The following is a 12,042-nucleotide window of genomic DNA, read 5'->3' as shown; positions in this document are numbered from 1 at the left end:
AGAATTGATACTACAACATTTCAAAAAATAATAGATAATAATACTTTTGATTGTCATTCAAATATGGCACGTTATCTCTACTTAATTGTAAGTAACAACAATAATAAATATGTTTTCTATCACAAGACACCAATATTTCTAATACTATAATAATAAATATATATCATAAATATAGAAACTCATCAAAAATTATAAGTTGATTAATTTAACATTATTTATGGAAAATAATCAAGCAAAAACACGTTTATGGTCGATCAACAATTGTTTGAGAACCACCATGGACTCCATGGTAATGCAAAAATACGCACGAGTACTTTATTCGAAATAATCTTCATAAACCTTGCTTGGTTTGAAATTTCACTCAAACCTACACAATGAGAGGTGTTTGGTTCACTAGTTTTAGGTATGAGGTATGGGTTTGGAATGAACAAAACCCATACCTAGTATTTGTTTAACTTATTTCTAAATTTTAAACCCATACCTCAAACCCATAAGGTATGGGGTTTAGAAATCCATGGGGGGAGGTGGGTATGGCTCATACCTTACCTCTAGGTATCAAATAAAAGAAGATTTTTCATTCCTAAATGAAACCAAACATAAGGTATTAAGTATCAAGTTCCAAACCTATACCACTTTGGTTTCATTCCTGATTCCAAACCCATACCATAATATAAACCAAACGCCCCCTGAATAGACTTGTCAAATGAGTTGGTTGGATTGAGCAACTTTTGATTTGAGTTTTTATAGTGTTAAGTCAATTTTATATCGAGTCAAAAAATAATCGGAAAAAACCTGGGTGCCTTTGCCAAAAATTAATAATAATAATCTTAACTATTGGCTGACCTTTTCAAAATAATTCCAAAGTTCGATTCATTATCTATTCCGTCACCTTTCTCAAAATTAATAGGTTAATCTTTTGTTAACCTGTTAGATGGGTTTGAAAGCGTGATGTGTAACCTTTACTTTAAAATGTTCATTTTGCTAAAATATATACAACCTTATAAAAGTTTTTTTTTACTTACAACCTTTAACTTCAACTTATTTGCAAGATGAGACCTCGGACCTCTTTTCCCACTTTGACTGCTACTTTTCAGCGTTGGCCCACATTTAGAACATAATTTAGCAATTTGAAGACTAGAAATAAATTATAATTTTTTGATTAGGGATTTCATGAACTTAAATTTTATTTTATATAGAATTGAGGGATTTGTTGGATTAATGAATCTAGAAGGACATCAGAGTGCGTGCAAATAGGGGAGAAAAGGAGGGAAAAGATGGGCCAATGCCAAAAAATGACGATCAACGTCGAAAAGAAGCTCGAGGTTTCATTTGGCATAAAAAATGAAGGTAAAGGTTGTAAGTCACAAGAAAATATTTTTAAGGTTGTTTTTCGTGAATATTGTAATGTTGTATAAGGTTTTTTTGATAATTTTTTCTTAAATTAATCAATTTTTTTAACTTCTCTTCCCTAAGATTTGTTAGCCCTTTCTCTCCAACATTTCTTGACTTATGCCATCTACCATGGACCCACTATCTAACCCCGACTACTTAGTCTAGTAACGATGAAGTAGCCACCTCTTTGTACATCTCTTTTCTTTAATTGTCCCTTTCTAATTTGATTAATAGTTGGTCTTTTAAAAGGTTGCCAATTTTAAAATTAGACACGGTCAAATCTCAATATCGAAAAGAGAACGGACCATCTTTATAAATATATGGTCTGGTTTAATTAATTTACTAACCAATTTAATTCATTTAGTGACTAGTTTAATCTGTTTGGTGAGATTGCCAGGTTACTGTTTAAAATTATTTGGTGTATTTCGAAATTTAAAGGAAAACAAAGAAATAAGAAGAAAAGAGGGGAGTAAGGGACGACTAGGTTGGTGTGAGATATCTAAGGACATTGTGGGTTATACTGAGATCAAATGAGCTTGTTAGGGAAATGTAGGTTTGAGTTTGTCTAATTTTATGTTAAAATTAGACCGCCTATTCTGATAATTTGTGTTTGACTAATAAGCTTCTCTTTCTAAAACGGTTTTGATCAAAATGCATAATTAATAGAACGCAACTCCAAATCAAGTAATTCTTGAGTCTAAATTATTGACATTTTGAGATCTACAAAATTCATGGTGTAAACATTAGTATGATGATATCGAATGGAGTAAACGATGTAGAATTGAGTAATAATGACACATAAATAGGGAGTAGACAAATAATATCAAAAATAGGTTTAAATTATACTCCCTGTATTTCAAAATATAAGACATTTATGCTTTACGAAAATTTACTTTGACCACAAATATCTCTCAAATACGATAAAAAAAAATTATAAAAATTATACCATTGGATTCATCTTCAAAAATACTATAATAACATTATTTTTTAGAATTTTCTATCAACATAAATTAAGAGTAATTAACGGTCAAAGTTCGACCTTGAACATCGTGCGTGCCTTATATTTTGAAACAGAGGGAGTACAAGTTTGCTCAATAAAGACATATAAAAATGAGTTATAATGACACATAAATGAGTAATAATGACATAAAAATAAGAAATCAACAAATAATATCAAAATATGTTTAAATAATACAAGTTTGCTCAATGCTAACATAAAAATGAGTTATGATGACATAGAAATGAGTAACAATGATGCAGAAATAAGGAGTCAACAAATAATATCAAAATTAATTTAAATGATACAAGTTTGTTCAATGATGACATAAAAATGAGTCATAATGACACATAATTGAGTAATAATGACACAAATAAGGAATCGATAAATAATATTAAAATAGTTTTCAATGATACTCACATGACTATATTTTCATCCGCGTATAAATCACAAATGATGATCAAAGTGAAATTTGTGAATAGTGTAAAATATCAAAGTGTAACAATTAAATGAAATGGAGGGAGTACAAGTTTGCTCAATAATGGCATAAAATGAGAAGTTTGCTCAATAATAACATTGAAATGAGTTATAATAATGACAGAGAAATGAGTAATTATGACAAAAAAAATACGAAATCGAAAAATCATATCAAAATAGGTTTATATGATACAAGTTTTCTCAATAATGATATATAACTGAGTTATAATGATACAGAAATGAATACTAATGACACAAAAGAAGAAATTGAGAAATGGTACCAAAATAGATTTATAAATGATATAAATTTGCTCAATAATAATATAAAAATGAGTTATAATGACACATACATGAGTAATAATGACACGGTACAAACATTTCTATATACAATCAAAAGCCTATTACAATAAGAAATGATCCCTAATTGTATACAATTAGAATTCTAAATGACATATGGAATCATTATTCATAAACAATGATAAAATGATAATTTTAATTTCGACAAACCAAAAAAATAATAATATGAATAAAATCGGCAAATAGCGTAACAATTCAATCTAAATATCAAATTCAACCAAATAAAAACACTTAATTTCTACATTTTCATCTTCACTTTATGTTAATATTTCCTTCTTTGATTATGCCATTCAATTTCGACATGCTCAATTTCAAATATGAAACCTGTCGGAGGCCGTCAAACGACAAAGCTTTCGTAAAACTAATAAAGATGAAGGCGAGCAGAAGGAGGATAGAGAAAATATAGAGAAAAATACAATGATGTAGACGAGATTCAATCTCATACATTGAGTACCAGCGTCACAAGATTTTACCAACTAAGCTAGATGAAATCCACATATCACATGTAACATTAGTATATCATATTATTATAAATGACCGTTGTTAATTTTATAAGAGAAGTATATCATATGAGATTTGATATAGTTTCTAATATTTTTTTTTTTGATAGTTTGGTTTATTTTATTTATACCATGCCATTTAAATGGAATGGCATGCTGAATTACAGCTTACATCCTTGTTTCAGCATCAGACTTATTTACATAATTGCCTACATCTGCATGCTTGATACACATTGACTTAAAGCCACGCAATAAAATCATTTTCTCTACGTAAGCCTCTCTTAGCTAGATAATCAGCTACAACATTTGATGCTCGCCCTTTGTGAATTATCTGAGCTTTTATTTGCGTGCTAATGACATGTCGTATGAAGTTTAACATGAAGTTTAAATTCCAAGGTCCTCCATCCTTTGCATTACACCATTTTACTGCATTTGCGGAGTCGGATTCAAATATAAATGTGGAATTCCTGATGGCGGGGGAGGATATTGAGAGCTTGATGGCTCGAAATATTGCATATACTTCCGCGGAATTGATCTCCAAAGGTGGAATGGGGCATGAGAAGAGGCAAATGAAAGCACCCGAATCATCTCGTAGAACACCTCCTACGGCACTGAGGTTACAGGAAGGATCAAAAGATGCGTCAATATTCCACTTCAAAGCAGTTTGAGGGGAGGTCTCCATAATTGATGTTCACTGGAACCATGGTACTCTTTGAGTTTCCTTGGAGTTGAGCCCATTTTGAGGCACATGGGGTTTTGGAGCACATCATTGATTGAATATGGGAATGCTTCTTGCCAACCTTTTATCCACCAATGTAGGCGGAGTAAAACCATCTCTTGAAGCTGTTTGGGGGAACTCGCTTCATTTCTGAAAATTCTGGAGTTACGGTCCTTCCACAAAGTCCATAGAATTATGAAAAACACTGCCCTCCAGATTTTTTTGAAAAAAACATCGCAGGTTCTATAATTCCATTGGAGGAAGAGGTCTTTTAGAGAAGCAGGGAGGACCCAGTTTAGGTTCCAAAGAGCAAACCACCAGTACCATAATTCTCGTGCAAAACCGCAGTGGATGAACAGGTGGTCACCAGTTTCAATGTGCTGATTGCAGAAGACACAATTGGTTTCATCGAGAGGGATGATCCCCATTCTCGACAGTTTTCCTCGAGTGTTGAGTTTCCCCAATATAGCCAGCCAAACAAAAATTTCTATTCTGTGTGGTACCAAGCCTCTCCACACATTTTTCAGAGTTTTATTTGCAGCAAGGGGGGAGGTTTTATCTAACTCTCTCGTGAAAGACTTTACAGAGAAGTTACCTGATTTATCGGGTAGCCAAATGAATTTGTCCACGCTGTTTGGGTCAAGAGCGACCGAGTCCAGGAGCGAGAGAAGCTGGCCCAGCTCAAGTGTGTCGCGAGATCTCAGCCCACGGGTCCATTCCAGGCTCCATTGCCATTTTAATCCGTCCCAAAAACCCATTGAAGAGATATGGGCATTTGGGCAACTGCTGATCCGAAAGAGCCTCGGGAATTGGGCTTGAAGAGGCATATTTCCAGCCCAGATATCCACCCAAAAAAGCGTGGAGCAGCCATTCCCAATCCATTTTTTCATCTTGCATCTAGCAATGCTCTTTGCGATGGGGTGGTTTAGAATTGCTGAACAGATATTTTTCCACGGACCGCCACTGGAGGGGGTTGTGATGTCAAGGATAGTAATGAGAGGAGAATAGCCATACTTTTCTTGGATAATGCTGCGCCATAAAGCGTTAGGCTCGCTGAAAAATTTCCACCACCATTTAAACAATAGGGCAAGATTGCGGTGCATGAGATTCCCCACTCCAAGACCACCAAAGCATTTCGGAATTTCAATCAAATCCCAGGAGACCAAAGACATCGATTTTTGCCCAACTTCACCACTCCAAAAAAAGCTTCTTTGGATCTTTACAATTTTTTCAATTACTCCTTTGGGAATGGGGAATATAGACATGTAATATAGAGGGAGACTAGATAAAGAGGCCTTAATTAAAGTAATTCGGCCTCCTAAAGATAACAGTTTCCCCTTCCAACTCGCGAGCTTTTTGTTCATTCTATCGATCACTATATCCCATGTGCTCAAGGATGAAGATTTCCCTCCAATGGGAAAGCCTAGATAAGTGAATGGAAATTCTCCCCGTTTACATTGGAGAGATGCCGCAGCCAGTCTAATCCATGAATCGTGTAGGTTTAGGCCCAAGATACTGCTTTTGTGGAAGTTCACCTGCAACCCCGAGGCTAGTTGGAATATTATTAAGGTTTTCTTGATGTTCATGAGCGAGTCGATGTTATTTGGGCAGAAAATGATGGTGTCATCCGCGTACTGCAAATGTGAAATTTTTGTTCCTCCTCTTGAGATTTCAATCCCCTCCCATAGTTGTTTCGAAATCGCCTTCTGAATTAAAAGGTTGAGTGGTTCCACTGCTAGGTTAAAGAGGAAAGGAGAGAGGGGGTCTCCTTGCCTAAGGCCCCTTTGAAGTTTGAAAAGTGGGGTGGGAGATCCATTTATAAGTACCGATGCCGTTGCACTTGTGACACAAGATCTGATCCAAGAGCGCCATAGTGGTGGGAAATTCATTTGACAGAGGACCCAATCCAAGTAGTTCCAGGAAATACAGTCGAAAGCTTTGTGGAAGTCCAACTTCAGCACAACCGCCTCTTTCTTCATTTTTTTGCAAGTGTCAATGAGTTCACTAGCAATAAGCACACCATCAAGAATCTGTCTTCCTTTGATAAAAGAGGACTGATAAGGGCCAATGAGATGATCCATCACTACTTGAAGCCTCCTTGCCAATACTTTTGCCACAATTTTATATAAGCATCCGACCATGCTGATAGGGCGGAAGTCTTTAAAATCTTTTGGTTGCTGAATTTTTGGGATGAGCGCAATAAAGGCGCTATTGGATCCGTGAGGAAGGCTTGATGTTCTCCAGAAGTCGTCCACAATTTTGTATATGTCGTGTTTTATGATATCCCAGGAGCTTTTGATGAACTTGAAGTTAAAACCATCCGGGCCAGGTGCTTTTTGGGAGTCACACGAGTCAACCGCTGCATCTATCTCCTCTCGAGAAAAAGGCGCAACCAAAGAAGAGCATTCTGCATCAGAAAGTTTGTTGAAGTTCAAACCTTTGAAAATGGGCCTGACTGGGTGTTCTTCATGGAATACATGCTGAAAATATGCAACTGCTTCTTCTTTTATCTTGATGGGGTTCACAATCAGATCACCATCAATTTCTAGGCTTTCGAGATGGTTTGTGCGTTGTCTAATGGTTGCCAATGTGTGGAAGTATCTTGTGTTGCGGTCACCTTCCTTTATCTTGATATAGTTTCTAATATAGTGACTTTTGGATGTTGGAACTAATTAATAATGAATAATCTAATGTAAATGTTGGTCACAAGTAGATTTATTTAGAAAAAAATCAACTGTCCATAACATGTATGATATAGGATTTTAAGGATAACTTTTTTTCCCCCCTCAATTCTATATATATATTTTTGTGTGTGAAATCCACTACTCTTCTATAATGATATTAGATCAGATTCCTTGCACATTTTTTAAACCCTCAACAACAAGTGATATATTCATATAGCAAAGAACATGTGTAAAATTAAAGCACATATATCTATATATTCCATAAACTTATTTCTTTTTAATTTTTCTAAAAAGAAGAAATTAGTGCAAATTTAAAAAAAAACCTTATCATTTTCTGGCCGGCTTGACTTAAGGGTTAAACAAAAGGCACGTACTTTGGCACCATTTTTGGATGCTCCATAATGCGCTCTTGTTAACGGTGACAAAATTAGATTAATGAACTTCATTTTAATATTATTATGCACCACATGAAAATAGGAATCTAGTGGACTTTGATTCTGCTGACTTTGTAAGGGTGCTTAATTAGCTCAAGCTTTAAGCTTGTATTGCACCGCCAAGCCAACTACTTCCTCCGTTTCTTTTTACTCGCTACACTTCTCATTTCACGGACTCCTAGGCAATTTTTGGAGAAGAGAGAGGTAGAGAGTAAAAAGAAAAGGGACCCATGTGGGAGGAGAGAGATAGAGAAAGTTTATTGCCCAAAAAAGAAGTGTAGCAAGTAATGTGAAACTTCCCATAATGGAAAGTGTAGCGAGTAAAAAGAAACGAAGGAAGTACATAACATAAGTTATGCATAGCCTTAGACTTTAGAGTAGTCATAGCTAGCATAGCTATATGATAGGGGCATTTCATGTCCTCTTCAATTCGATTTCGTACATGAGAGGTTTAAATAAAACTCCTTTGCAGTTCATCATAGCTGGATATTCATCCACATCGTTTTAAATTTGTCTATCTTCCTATAATCCTATTAGTATGTTGTTTTATACTTTATGGTATACTTTTTTAATTCATTATTTGATAAAAGATTTGTTTTGCTTCCTTCTTATTCTTACGTCTTTTTTTACTTTAAACGTAGGTTTATATTTTTTGTTACGTACTTATGTTCTTTAACTTCTTGTTACATGTTCTTTAGGTAATTTAAGAACCTAGTTGCAATAAATGCTGCTCTAAAAAAAAGTCCTAGCTAGTAACTATAGGTATTGTGTTACTTTTTCAATATTTGATTGATTGGGTGAAAATGGTAGGAGAAAAAAATTAGTGGGACCAAATACAGTGGAGGTGAGAATAAAGTGATGAGACTTTATAACTTATGGTCATATTAAGAATTACACAATTTTTTAGAGACATAGAAAATAGAAATTTTCAGCAAACACAAAAAGGAACAAAGGAAGTAGAGAGCTTAAACGTTAAATGTTGAAATAATTATAGCATGTATGCCATTATTTCCTTACTTTGATTTGTGTTGAATTATAGAAGACTAAACAAAAACTGGCGTTTATATTGTGAATTTTCTATTAGTAGCCATGTTGGTCCCCCAAAATTTGAATATTGGCGAGATGTGTAAAATTCGAAATAAGGAAGATAAGGAGTTGCGGTTATTATGGGACGTGTGGTGCATGCGCTGGGTCCATAGTTAAAACTGCTTGAGGGAATAAGTAGAATCAGTTATACAAAAGCGTGAAGTGTCCTATTTCTAAGGATGACAACGACTACAAGCATTAATTTTAGGGTAAATATATTTAAATGATGTAACCTAATACACTCTCTCTCTCTCTTTAGCTGTTATTGACTTACAACTAGTTATTAGGCCCGGGCTACGCCCCGGGTAAGAAAAATTTCATTTATTAGTATTGTACTTTGATATGATATCACTAAATACAACTTGGTCTAGTGGTTAAAACTTTAGTACATGAACTTGATGTCATGGATTACATGAACTAAAACTCCCTAGGGAGAGCGCCACGTGGCACCGTTCCTGGTTTACGCACGCCTTTTAATATATTAGTATAGATACTCTCTAGCTAATACTCTCTCTCTCCATCCTTCATTCTCCATTAATATCCATCAAATCTCCTATGCTAATTATTGTACTACACACTTATAGTGGATTGGTGATCAAGAGTATCACCAGCGGTTTTTTCGGTCACTTTGGTTTTCCACGTCTACAATTGTTTGCGTTCTTACTCTCTTATTTACATTCTCGTTGATTGATTGTTGAGTCCGTTTTTGAAGAGACGGTCTCATGTTAATGTTAACGTGAGACCAATTGATTTTATGCTGGCATCACGCACGTTCATCAAATCAACAGCAGAATTAGTTAAGCGTTTGGACCTATTAGTTATGCTAACCTTAAATTGCTTTTGAATGAATTAGCTAGTTAAGCGGTGAAGTATATTAGTTAAGCAGTAAAGTATATATTAGTTAAGCATTGAAATATATTAGTTATATCAGAGAAACCAGATTATAACGCATTTTACTAATAACTAAAACCCATAACTATGACCTTACAAATATAACCATTAATCCAGAACGATAACTATAAGGGGGCGTTTGATTCACGAATTGGTATAGGTTTGGAATAAGGAATGAAATCGGGGTGGTATGGGGTTGGAACTTGATACTTGATTCCATGTGTTTGGATTTATCTTGGAATTAAATTTTTCCTTTTATTTTTATACCTGAAGGTTTGATATGAATCATACCCACCTTCACACTTGGATTTCTAAACCCCATACCTTATGGGTTTGAGGTATGGGTTTCAAAATGTAAAATTTTGCAAACAAATACTAAGTATAGGTTTTAGTAATTCTAAACCCATATCTCATACCTTTTTTTTTCAACCAAACATCCCCTAACTAATGATATGAAAACTATAACTAATAACGTGTAAACAATTATTAATAACTAAAAACCATAACTATATTAACCTTACAAATATAACAATTTATCCAGAGCCATAACTATAACTAATAACATGAAAGCTATAACTAATGACCTATAAACAATTACTAATAACTAAAAACCATAACTATTAACCTTACAAATATAACTATTTACCCAGTTGCATAACTATGTACCTGAAAACGATGACTAAATCACCAGAAAATCATAACTACTAACCTGAAAAAAAATGAAACTTTTTACCTAAAAGCTTTAACTCATAATAAGAGATTCATTAGAGTTTAGACCCATTGATATAGGGAAACAAAGAGTTTTGAGAAATTCTTATCATCAAGATTGAAGAAGTTGCGAAAAAGGATGTTGTATAGTTGAAAGTTTCATATGTTCAAAAAAGAAAAGAAAGAAAAAGAAAGGAACGTAGGCTTTTGAAAGAAATGTAAGTTGGGTGGAGGAGAGAGAAAGGGGTAGATGAGAGCGAAACACGAGTTGGTAGAAGAGAGGGACATATGAGATAGAAATTAAAGTTCGTAGAGGAGAGAGAAAATATAAATTAAGGGGGAAATGAGATGATTTTACTAGCATAACTAATAGATCCAAGCGCCTAACTAATATAATTCAACGCTTAACTAATATACTTCAGCGCTTAGCTAATTCATCCATAAGTAATATAAGCACTTAACTAATACCACTGTTGGTATGATGCACGCACGTGATATCAGCATGACATCAGTTGGTCTCATGTTAACACTAATGTGAGACCGTCTTTTATAAGAATTTGTGTTGATTGTTATTTAATATTCATTTAAGTATATTGTTCTAGTTGTTGGCTCCTCAATACCTTTTTGCGTACTTAGTACAAAATCGTCATAAACAAGCCACACTTTAGTTTAATTGATGATAAACTCAATGTTCCTAACTGTTATAAAACAGAAGATTTTACACTTGATATATTTTACACTCTTCACTAAAACCCTCTTATTTTTACCCATGTTACCCAAAATTCCTATTTTTAAAGTTACAATAGTTAGGAATTGTAAACAACTTGTAATAGGTGCCCTTATCCAACTAACAAGAGCCTCTCCACCAAACTCTTAGGACTTTAGGAGGAACATATTATGATCCTCTCAATTTCTTTTCATACATTTTTTATTTTAAGATTATAACACATAAGTTAGTTAATGAAAAAATTAATTCCCATATAAAACCTCCATTATTTCTTCTTAGGACTTTAGGAGGAACATATTATGATCCTCTCAATTTCTTTTCATACATTTTTTATTTTAAGATTATAACACACAAGTTAGTTAATGAAAAAATTAATTCCGATATAAAACCTCCATTATTTCTCCTTTCATACTTTTCCAACCATTGATTTCAAAAATAGACAATCTATTTTTTTAAGAAAATAAAGAGGATCGCAACTCAAAAAGAATACGAAAGAGAGCAAGTTAGGACGTTAACTTTTAACATATAAAATGAAAATTATAAGTGGGGAACATTGTCAAACTCTAATTGCTTCTTTTTTTTCTATTTTATTTTATTGTTAACTTCTATTTTATTTTAGTGAAGCATCGTTTGGGATGTTGGAATATCAAACTAGGAACTAAGAATACTTAAATAGTGAATACTACGTATGCGGACACCTATACATGCGCATATTCTCAGAGTACTACTGTACTAGAAATTAGAATATGAAACCACAAACTAAGAATAGCACAATAGAATCCTTTCACAAGTAAAAAAAAATAAAAGTAAAAGAAAAAAGAATAGCATAATACAAAGGAATAACTATGGCTTTGCTCACAAAGCAAGCACTCAGAATCCATAACTCAAGTCACACTCTGATATCTCAACTGTACCTTGCAAAATATAAGGCTTCCCCAGTCAGCTTGATTCTCAACAAGTCAAAGTTGGGTAGAGCCTCTTGGGGTTTTAGGGGCCTTTGCAGATCTATACAAGAATGTGCGGGAGGGTTTACCAAGATAATAGGAGATGGATCTGACACAAAAATACTGG

Source organism: Beta vulgaris, chromosome 4, assembly GCF_026745355.1.
Source record: "Beta vulgaris subsp. vulgaris cultivar EL10 chromosome 4, EL10.2, whole genome shotgun sequence".
Lineage (NCBI taxonomy): Eukaryota > Viridiplantae > Streptophyta > Magnoliopsida > Caryophyllales > Amaranthaceae > Beta > Beta vulgaris.
This window is presented reverse-complemented; position numbering follows the sequence as displayed.